The sequence below is a fragment of the Pectinophora gossypiella genome, chromosome 5, assembly GCF_024362695.1.
Source record: "Pectinophora gossypiella chromosome 5, ilPecGoss1.1, whole genome shotgun sequence".
NCBI classification, from domain to species: domain Eukaryota; kingdom Metazoa; phylum Arthropoda; class Insecta; order Lepidoptera; family Gelechiidae; genus Pectinophora; species Pectinophora gossypiella.
In genome coordinates, this window is record NC_065408.1 from 6,411,675 (window position 1) to 6,423,407 (window position 11,733).

Consider the following 11,733-nt stretch of genomic DNA (forward strand, 5'->3'; position numbering starts at 1 on the left):
TGTGAGATTTGTAATAAACATTATTCCGGAACTTTTGGAATGTCAGGATCAGTTGCAGTTCCATTCCACTGCCTCACTCGCTGGTATGGCGCTAAAGCAAGCTAGCTTATCGCAATCGTTACCCTGACAGACGAGTAACCTTCCGCGACCTGAACACCCTGTCTTTTGTTTGAAATTTTCTACCGGGAGAGGAGTTCTCAGCAAAAAAAAAGCGTGAACCACAATCTACCAAGCGATAATCAGCACGTTTACCAGAACATCAAAGTATCAGCAATTCACGACTAAATATTTACAATATTTCAATTTGAACGGCGTTTTCCAAGGATCGAGTGCTTATTTGCATGACAAAGACTAAGTAACCCTCCAAGGATTTTGGCTATGCGTCTGTCTATTACAAAATTCTACGAGAGGAAATGTTACAAGCGCTATCCATATCGACTGTGTACTTATGAATTTTAACGTCATCCCATTATTTTAATGTGGAACTTGAAAATCAGCAGTGCAACTCTATAACGAACATTTTCACATCTCGCGATTTTGCGGTGAGATTTATGATGTGTCCTTAAAGATATCATCTCGTAGCGTTACGCTTCTTTTCACAGAAGTCCGATTACCTTGCTTATCTGACCTTCCAACCAGCTAAGAGAATTACAGAAAACAGATTAGGTTACATACCTCCGAACGCATTTCTCGGAAAAGTGGGTTTCCTAACAATGTTTTTCTTCCTCACGGTATCCCGAGAATACGATAAATTTATATATTTCAAATTAGGAAACAGACAGCTTAAATAACAATTTGTTATCAAATAAATAAATTAAAAAAAAATGCAAATAGTTTATACATTAGCCAATGAAGTTTCCACTTATAACTAATACATGCATCACTTAGAAGTAGATACAAAGTAATAAAGTAGTAATAAGCAATAAATGAGTTATAAATAATGAGTAAACTCGATAATTATACTAGATACTAGCATAAAACCAGCATTGTAGTTGCGGATGGATAGATCTATGGGTGGCGTCCCAAGTATCTTCCGCATTACATTCTAGAAGTTACTTGGGATGCCACCCATAGCATTCGACATATTTTGAGTATGGAATGACATTCATATTGGAATTTTACGTAATCCCGCGCTAACTTTCACCTTTATTTTAAGCACTTGAACGCGAAGTGCGATCAGATTTTGAATTTCGCACATTTTCATGACCCTGCTATGAAATATGTATACATAAGTACTTAGGTACTTACTAAGTACGCTTTTAGAAACAAACTACTATTTTTTAAACTCCCGGTTTTATTGTTTCTTTGAGTTTCATATACAGTATCGTTATGGATAATATGAATAGTTTCAAGATATTTGACGTACATTGCAAGACAATTTTCTTCTTTGAGATGCAAATGATTCTGTAGGAAATTCATAGCTCAAATGGAGTGTCTGACTAACATCTACACTTCTCTTAGATTTATTCATTCCTATTATTGATTAGATACATCTTTATTAGCTTTGAAAGGCAAAACATGTGTAGATATTTATTGCTGAATATAAAGGAACTAGAATATCTTATCTAGACTATTTCACCACACTGCTGTGCAAAAGCCTCCCCTTGATTCCTCCACTCCAAGCTAGAAAAATAAAAATAAACCCAAATTATTGTTTAAATTGTAACCGTCGTCGGATGCTCCCGTCGTCCGTAGTCGTACGGCGTCTACCCAACACGAACGTATCAAATTGCTTACTGGGAGTCCCACAACTTTGTTATTGTAAAATATAAGCGAAGCGAAAGAAAGGACAGTGAGTCAAAACTCTGTTGATGGAGGGGGACCCCTCTAACAATATGTTTGTTTTTCCCCGAACATGCGTGGCACGTGATTTTGTTCGTATTTTGACAGAACGACATAATTTTGTCGTCAGAATCGATAAAATGAGCGTGACAAAATTTGATCACGTTACGCATGTTAGACCTACTAATTAACTAGATGTCAACTACATACATTTTGTTGGTGGCGCGACTGTGATTTACGCCACCATAGTGTTCTAGTGACATAGGGCCCTGAGTCTATGACACAAAATTTAATTTCGAATCTGATTCATCTACTACGATTCAACCTTCCCACTATTGGCTCTGAATAATAATTACATTGAGCCTTTACGATGCTTGCCACTAAAAACAGCAACTATTATTAAATTACGAACCACAGAAACAAATTATCGCTTACATCAAAATAAGCGTAAATTCTCGTTATTCGATAATGGCGCGCGCGGTTTGAATCGATACCTGCTCTCGAATAGCATACGAACACGAGTTTTGTCATCAACTGTTTCAAATATTTGACGATGGTAAGATATAGCCGAGGTCCTAAGCAAACATCTGAACACGGACGAAGAGGCGTCTCACAGACGCGACAGCGACGCCAACGGAATATTAAGCCGAACTTAATACCTAATTCGTTTATTGCGCAATCAAGGCGTATTCAGCGGATTGTCAATACGATTTCTTGAGACTCCAACCCGCGCCTATTGCCGAGTAAACTCCAAAATAACAATATTAGAGTGGTATCATTTAGCACACTAATACTAACATTTATATTTGTTATTTATTTAACACTCAACACTCACTCACTTACTCACTCTTTTCTTTTTACTTACTCTTGCATAATTAACATACTCCTGCCCGTAACGCCTGTTGAAAAATACCACAAATTCATTTTTTATAGAAACCAATTTCGTAAAGTACTATGATGAATTAATACACAGAACAATATTATAAATTCAAAAGTAACTCTATCTATCTGTTTGTTATCTTTTCATCGATTTAGAACATATTTGGTAAGGAGATAGTTTAAAAACTACCAAAGCTACCGTAGCATAGCTTTTATCCCGGAGATCACCCCCTAAGGGGATGAAATGGGGATGGGAAAAAGAAGCACGTGCGGTAACCAAAGTCCACGCGGACAAAGTCGCGGGCGGAAACAAGTTGTAATTAAGAAATTACTTAGGTAAAAGTTTTCAAGCCTCAGTGAGACAGAGTTCCACTCTACATAAAAGTCCCTGACGGAAAGTCGTAGAGACTACGTTAAGTAACGAAACACTAGAACAAGGACTTTGGCAAACTAAATATATCTACTTATGACAAGCCTCCAGCCGCGCTCTGCATTATCGAAAGTTAATTTTGTCCCGCTATAATAAATTGAGAATTGCGGTCTGTCGATAGAAGATTATATGAAGATATTTGTGTACATAGTTGGCGAGAATAACAAACCGATGACGCACGAAATACTTAAACTTATTTTGTCCTTGATGACAATATCTTTTTTAATTTAAGAGTTATGGCTTCGGCAACATGTAGTCAAGGGTCGAGCTCTTAGTTAGGTAAGTGCGGTTCATTACTAGCAACCTTGCCCTAATATATCATTTTAATTATAGTTTTACTAACATAGATAAGTTTAGGTAAGATCATGGTTACTAACTCTATATGGGTAGTAGCGGCATAAAATAATGAATAATACTTACTACGTAGTAGCGGTACCAGAAATCAAAGCGGCGCTCTTCGTCTGAGAAGCCTTTTTTTTAACGTGACTTTTTATGGCATTAACTACTTGGCCGGACAAATGGCGAGCGCTGACGGCTCTCACTCGGTACAAAATTTAAGACAACGGGCCTGACTTAGGGGTTTAAAAAGGCCACATTAAAGCAATTCATCTAAGAAAGCAATATTGCTATTTGACATTGATTGCATTGTGCACTTACTTTTATACGTATATGCGCAAATGTCAAATTGAAATATTGCTTTTTAGATGAATTGCTTAAATGTGGCCTTTTTAACCCCCCTCGAATCAGCACTACTATTCTACTTCCTAACTTTACACATTAAATTGCATGCAAACTAGTGACACACAGAACCACAGTGACAACACTAGTGGAATAAATATTAAAAAACTAACTAAATAGTTGACAAAACTGAACTAACTATTACTTCACAATTCTCGGTCCTAACACATTTTTGTTGACAAATTATCTGTTAACCGACGAGTTCCCTTTTCCAATATCTGCAGGCATCGACAAATATTGGAAATCAGACTCGTGTTACGATGTAATGAAATCCAGACGGAACTATTTACATCTCTGTATTTGCTCAAGAAAGCTGTGTGCATTTATGGATACGATTCGATCTTATCAAGTTTGTAGTTCGGATAGACCTAATGTGAATTTACGTAGATATAGCTCATATCCTTACCCCGATACCGACCCCGCCGGCGTGGTAGACGATTTCCCTCAATCAGCGCTTATCGCTATCGAGCCACTAGAGTCGATTAATTCTTTCAAAAAATTTTCCTCTCAGACTACGCCCTGAGTCGAAGTTCGCGCCCAACTGGGCACCCTCAGGCCTGTTGTCTTAAACGTTGTACCTGGTGAAAGCCTTCAGCGCTCCCCATTTGTCCGGCCAAGTAGTTAATGCCATCTGCGGCGAATCTACAATAAGTCACGTCAAAAAAAACATTTGGGTGGTTAAAAAACATAGACCGCGTTCTGGTTGCATGGTTGTCTTCTGATTACTTATGGCTCTGCCTGCGCCCAAGTTATTATAGGAGGAAACATGACAAGAAATACAAGAACAACTGAATATCTAACAGATAATAACCTTAAATAATACACAGGTTAAATGGGCATCTTTGCTTAAAAATCCTTTATTATTAAATACTCGTAAGTACTTAAATAACAAACTATTTGTATGCCTACTAACAGACCGAATACCTTCTTTGTGTATACCTTTGTTCACAAATAAAGAATTTGATTTGATTTGAAACTTACAGTAATAACATTACAAAAGTTCATTTAATAAACTTAAAAAAAGAAGCTTTGGAATACCGAACAAAGTTTAAATCACTATTCCATTAATTACTAACTGCTAAAACAGCGCACTTTTCAATTTGCGTTCACATTATTGTGAGTGCTTGGTCGATAATAAAGAACTTTCACGGTATATTAACCGCTTTGTGAACCAATCGACCGATAGTACTCGTTGAAGCGAAATGAATAAATATGCCTCATAAATATTTCAGTTTAAATTATTTGTATTCACACCATGTATCTGCCAAGGTAGATGAAAATTAGCGTTAAATCCGGCCAAGTGCGATTTAGAGAGATATCTCACTGACGTTGCCGCTTCAATACGACCTCCGTTCAGATACGAAAGGAATTGTCAAGTACATAAACCTTATTGCACAGAACTTAATTTTTACAATCCGACATAACACTTGAATACAGTACAACTTGGTAAAAATGTCTTTTTGTTGCCTTTCAAATCTCTGTACTAATAATATGGGTGAAATTTTGACAGTTAAAAAAACCGGACTCGTCCTGCAGTAGCAATAAAAGTGAAGTAGTTATGCGAACCAGGTCTTAAAACCTCCAAAAACCGGGAAATCCCGCGGTGATCAGGCAGGATATTTTTTACTTGGCATATTGTAGATCTGCCTCTAGGATGGCCAGAAATCGGACGGAAATCAATACATCTAGCAACACTAGAATAGGTATATCATCACTAATTTAAGAGCCACGCTCTTGTCGGTGTAGCGTTTTTCATGTTACTTTTTTAGGGATAAATAGGGCGGTGGTTTCCCTCTTGCCTTCCGCCCCGCAGTACTCTGTCTGACGCGAGTGGGATGGCGCCCAGACTAGTCTATTTGAAAGCCGTACTAGGACTCCTGTCCTCCGCCTCTGAATAGTACTGACAGTTACTGCTGCTCTCTGTCAGGTTCCAGGTTACAGACCGACGGCTCCCACAACGGATAAGGTATATACTTACTTACCTAAAATTACATGTTCACTTAAGTCTGCAAACAGCGAACAAGTGTTCGTGCAATTACTTGAAGTTAAACGTACAATGTTCGTTTTATACGACCCAGACAAACACTGGACCTCTGGATCAAATATTAAAACATTTTAAAGTGTCCTTATAGTGGGCGAATAATTTGTCAAAAGGTCATTAAAAATATAATGTCCGACGAATCACCAAGCAGAGAAAACTTTGGTTTTGAGTCTCTACTATCATCAGTAAGTATTCAATACTATTTCTTCATACGCTACCTCATTTATAACTCGAGTGAATTAACTAGACGCCAAGGTGCCTCACACGAAGAATTCAAGAGTCTCAGAGCTGCTTTCTAACATCCAGGTGTAAAGTTTTACTTAAAGCCAGGGTCGTAGTTCTGGTCACTAAGAGATTAACTAGGCAAGTTTGATTTTCTATTTATTTATCTAAATCAGAAACTAATGGTACAAAACTGCATTGTAAACAGCAAATTTCCGTTCACAGTACCAGAAACGGATAAACGCAGTCACAACATGTGGTTACCAGTATAATATAACGATCATTAGCCGGCCATTTTGCGGAAAATTTGACAATGACAGGTTGCCACAATACGCGCTTAACCTGGGCGAATGGTGCGAAATAGCACATAATTTATGAAAGCCGTCTTTTCGGATGGCTAAACACTAAAATATGATCGTTTGTGTATCGTAATGAGCATTAAGGTAAACTCATAGAGTTGGCTTGACCATTGTAGACGGCGATACGGCACCATCTATCACCTTTTGGTCTAAGAGAAAGCTCAATGAAGCGTGGGTACTTAGTTGGTCTTGCCAAAGACGTGTCATTGACTAGCTCCAAAGGGAATGAAGTCAATGTCACTGTCGATTGTCATAATTGTTTGCAACTTAGCCAAGGTCCCTGGTGAGTACCAAGCACTTAGCTATCGAATTAGTACTTTCGAGTTAGGTACCAAAAAGTAAAAATTGTTAATCAGTTTTTGTAAGTTCGTCGATTTACTACTTACACGTATATTTATTTTTATAACACTGGTAATAAACGTCTATAGACATGACACTTGGCAAGCCAATACCCACGGGTGCCTGACAAATCAAACACTTCAACCCATAAATGCAGCGACACTTGGTCAATAGTATTTCAATTCACAGAAATCCAGACAACATTTCTGAGTCACTTGAATTCCCAACGGCTGAATTTGCAGCATTCTGACCCCGATATCTATTTATTATTCATCCTTAAGGCACTGCGATATTTACTCTCCCATTACTGTGGCCTCCGAGTCGCGTAGTCCGCATTAAAAATTTAACATAAGTTCGTCTGTAAAAGTAGATACCAAGAAAATGTTTAACGGCCAAAATTAAATAAACATCCTCGACCGAGTCAAACTATTACGCAGCGTAATTGGATACGTACTTAGTCTCGAACATTAAGAATTTATTATGTATCAAAATAATTTGCAAGTTTCCTTTGAGTGAAGCCTTGTACCTACGAGCAATTTCGCAAGCTTTGATTAGCAGCTGCCTGCGCGCCTGTTTCCTTGAAGCTATTAAATTATATTTTACTGGTGTTCATTTTGTTGTTGCCAGTTCAATAATAATTAGTAGCGGAAAAAAACTATATTTTTGTATACGTAGGTTACGTACGTACTAAATTTATTGTAAGTATTTAGTTGACTGATAAGACAATAAAGAACAACAAGATAGATATAATGGTAGTCATGTAACCACCAATCGTTGTAAACACATCAAAGATGAGGTGAGAAAGCATCTTTGGCGACAGATATTACCTATTTATACAAAGAAGACATAATAAATATTGGCTCCATAGGGTATGCCCCCGATTTATATAAAGTTTGATATCAATTTATTTGTTAGATTTGAACTAGTACAGTTGACAAAAAAAGTGTTTTATAACAAAAATATATTATAAATCTGAATTTATTTTGAGATTGTTTTCCCTCAGTTTGATGACAAAATCATTTCGCAGTTAACGTAAACGTTTCTACAAAAAATTTGTCCATTAGTAATAATTAAAAACAAACTGTTAATTTATTGTTTAGTTTTTAGATGATTTTGCATGTTGACTAATATTATTATTTGGTTATTATTATTTCTAGAATTATAACTACACTGTGATTTAATTTTATAAGATTTAAGATGATTAGTGGATATGCCACTTATATTATTAGTATTTCTAGAATTTAAAGCCAGCCTTTTTTTTAATTATATTTACATTTGTTGATTATTTGTATCAAACTGATGAATAAACAATTACAATCATTTTAATTTTTTATAGCATACCATACAGTATTAAAATATATCAGTAAAACAAATTTGTGTTTCTGACTGTACTTTATAGCAAAAAACCGTCTTTAATTGAGTTTATCGTACTTACTCAGAATCGGGGGCATACGCTACGGGGGCATACGAAATCCGGGGCATACGCTATGGAGCCAAAATATTTAACATTATAGACCTCCCGATTTGTCCCCCGATTTGTTTTTTTTTTGTTTTGTCCCTGTTAGTTTACTTGTTTGTTTATGTTTGTTTTTCTACTGATTTGATTTGAAAAACCAGACCTGTCAAATCTTTAGATTAGGTAAGCGGACCCTGTGAGAAATGGGATAATACTAGGGGGATGAGACTTCCCGATATGTACTTCAGGGTACCTACAACTCATCAATTATTTTATATCCAGTAAAAAGTTTGTGCCGTACCCGTAAAATCGAACTACTCGTAAACTACACAAGAGAATGAGGATAGGTATCTTAAAAAAAAAAAAACAAACAAATCTCTCCGATAAATTGGTTCCAAAACCAAAAACGGAGCACAGACAATAAATAACCAACCGCTAAACCGGGACTAATGGCCGAATGCACAAATCTCTCGAAGCGCTCCAAAAAATGAAAACAATTAGCGCACCGACGGACGGACGAACCGCAAAAACGTATACGAAGATAATTTATTTCCAATCGTTGCAAGAACGGAGATATTACACGTAGCTTTCCGGCTAGCGGCCAGAAAATCCGGGAAATTCTTCCATTCTGTAATCTTTAGTATTTTTCAGACCGTCGGATATGATCCAAAGTGCCTCGAGGGAAATTATACGAGTATTTTCATATCTACCTAAAAAATGTTAAGTATCTGCGGAAACTTATGTTTCTTCTTAAGATTTAAGAAAAACTCGCTCCTATAGCATATCGTGTCACTATTGTGAGTCAATGGAATTGATTTATAAATTGCGCAGCCATTTACCGTTGGTCCACACATGTCGTCTCGCGCAACTTGCAAGAAGCCTGCTACGGTTGCTGTTGTCCTAATATAAATAGTTACGTGGTCGTCAACAGGGATGTTAGAGAGCTCCGTTACCGTAACCGAAACTATCGGATAACCGATATAAAAAATCATCCGTAACCGTAACCGAATCCAAAATAAAACTTTCACAAACCGCGCGCATTGTTTTTTTCGTTTCGTCTTTTGTCGTCATAACATAATATAACTTGTCGTTATACATAAAATCGCTTTATTAGGTACCTATTTGTATTTCCCACACGATAAGAAGAACGGCCCTATTAAGGTAGCACGTATAATAATCGTAATACACGTGTCGTGTCGTCGTAATTTGTATTTTACTTTTGAAATTCCTTAAAAAAATAATATACGTAACCGAAATTATCCGAAACTAACGGATAATCCGAAATAATTTATTATCCGTATCCGTAACCGCATCCGGTATGATAATCATTGTTGTATCCGTATCCAATCCGTGTCTGAAATTCGCGTCCGCGTTATTTTAAGGGCACGCTTTTTTACACAGTCTTATATTTCTTACACAACACAACTTGGTCGAAAAAATGGAGAGCCCTGAGAGTTCTCATCTATACTTATTGTGTATATTGTGCGACTGAGTGATAAATAAAAATACGAAGATTTAGTATATTCTACGCCTGCGACCAAATCCGTCGGTCGGCCAAAACCCTATCCTCAGGCATGTGACCAATTCAAACACCCTTGTCGTACGGAAGTATTTGCCATAAAAGTTTTATTGATACGAATTGATAGGTATTTGGAATGTAATACTTTTACATAGTGCATTTGAAATGTTACTAAGTAAATTTAGAACGAGACTGGAATACCAGATTAAAGCAACACATAGCGTGATAATGATAAAATAACATAACTCGAGGTTCTTATTTGTTTAATTATCTCATCTTTTAAGAATAGTATTCAACGTTAAACCTGCGCATGTTTTCAGAAAAAAGAATAATACCATATCGGTCTCTCCTTTATGTGCACGACTTCACTTCCTGCAAAAGCGATTGTTTGCAACAACAATTGAGCCAAACCATTTAGAAAAAAAATATCTATTATGTATATATGGTAACATTCGTTCCAATCATTCACTCTCTTCATTTTAAATTTGTATCGAATCAACACATTCTCTGTAATATATTATTGCCAAAATTAATAAACTGTGAAAATTGCCGTCACAATCTCTTTTATTTACTTATGTCTTTCCTAGACAGCGATAACAAAGGGTAAGAAATTATTATATTATTTTTGTTTCCTTTCAATTATAACAGTACCACAATTTTTACCCGACTGCGGCGAAGCAAAAAGAGGATTATGTATTTGACCGCTGCAACGTAACTTCTAAACGTCTGTTCCAACGTCACTTCTAAACCACCTGTCAGAATTTGACAAATGAGGTGTCACTAGAAGCGTCTTGATTATCCGGCGGTTATAAGCTATGTGACGTCACGGTAAACTTAATGTGGCGCCCTCTGGAGGACATAAAGTGACGACGAAAAACTAAAGCCCGACTGCGGAAAAATAACGTTCTAGTAAGTATGGAACTCTCTGAAATTCTTCCAAATTATAGTGATGTTTAGTAGATAGCCGTTGTGAAAGGTGAAACTTATAATACCTCTTCGCGTAGTTTCGGGTTAAAAATTATGTAAAGAAAAGGAATTTTACCAAAAGTGGTCAGAATGTCCACCACTAACGAGACCTACACACCAAATAAATAGACCGCTTAATACTGTGTAGTAAATACCAAACTGCAGTCAAAAATATGCTATCAATAAAAAGTTATAGCTAAATGAAAAATCATATTTTTTAACCTAAAATATATTTCCAACATCATTGTAACGACCTCCGTGGTCCAGTGATTCGAATCCCGGTGGGGACATATCACAAGAATCACTTTGTGATCCCTAGTTTGGTTAGGACATTACTGGCTGATCACCTGATTGTCCAAAAACTTAGATGATCCGTGCTTCGGAAGGCACATTAAGCCGTTGGTCCCGGTTACTACTTACTGATGTAAGTAAGTAGTCGTTACATGAGCCGTGTCAGGGGCCTTTGGCGGCTCAATAGTTACCCTGACACCAGGGTTGATGAGGTTGGTATTCCACCTCACAACCCACACGATAGAAGAAGAATAACATCACTGTTCCAACACACATTGTTAACTGATCTTCTTCTATCGTGTGGGTTGTGAGGTGGATTACCAACCGCATCAACCCTGGTGTCAGGGTTATTATTGAGCCGCCATAGGCCCCTGACATGACTCATGTGACGATTACGTACTTACATCAGTAAGTAGTAACCGGGACCAACGGCTTAACGTGCCTTCCGAAGCATGGATCATCTTACTTTTTGGACAATCAGGTGATCAGCCTGTAATGTACTAACCAAACTAGGGATCACAAAGTGATTTTTGTGATTTGTACCCACCGGGATTCGAACCCGGGACCTCCGGACCGTGAGCACAACGCTCAACCACTGGACCACGGAGGCCGTTAACCGTTAACTGATTCGGGCTTGTTTAATTTGTCTTGACAAGATTTCTGAGGGTTTAAAAGGCCACATCGAAGCAATTCACCTAAAAAGCAATATTG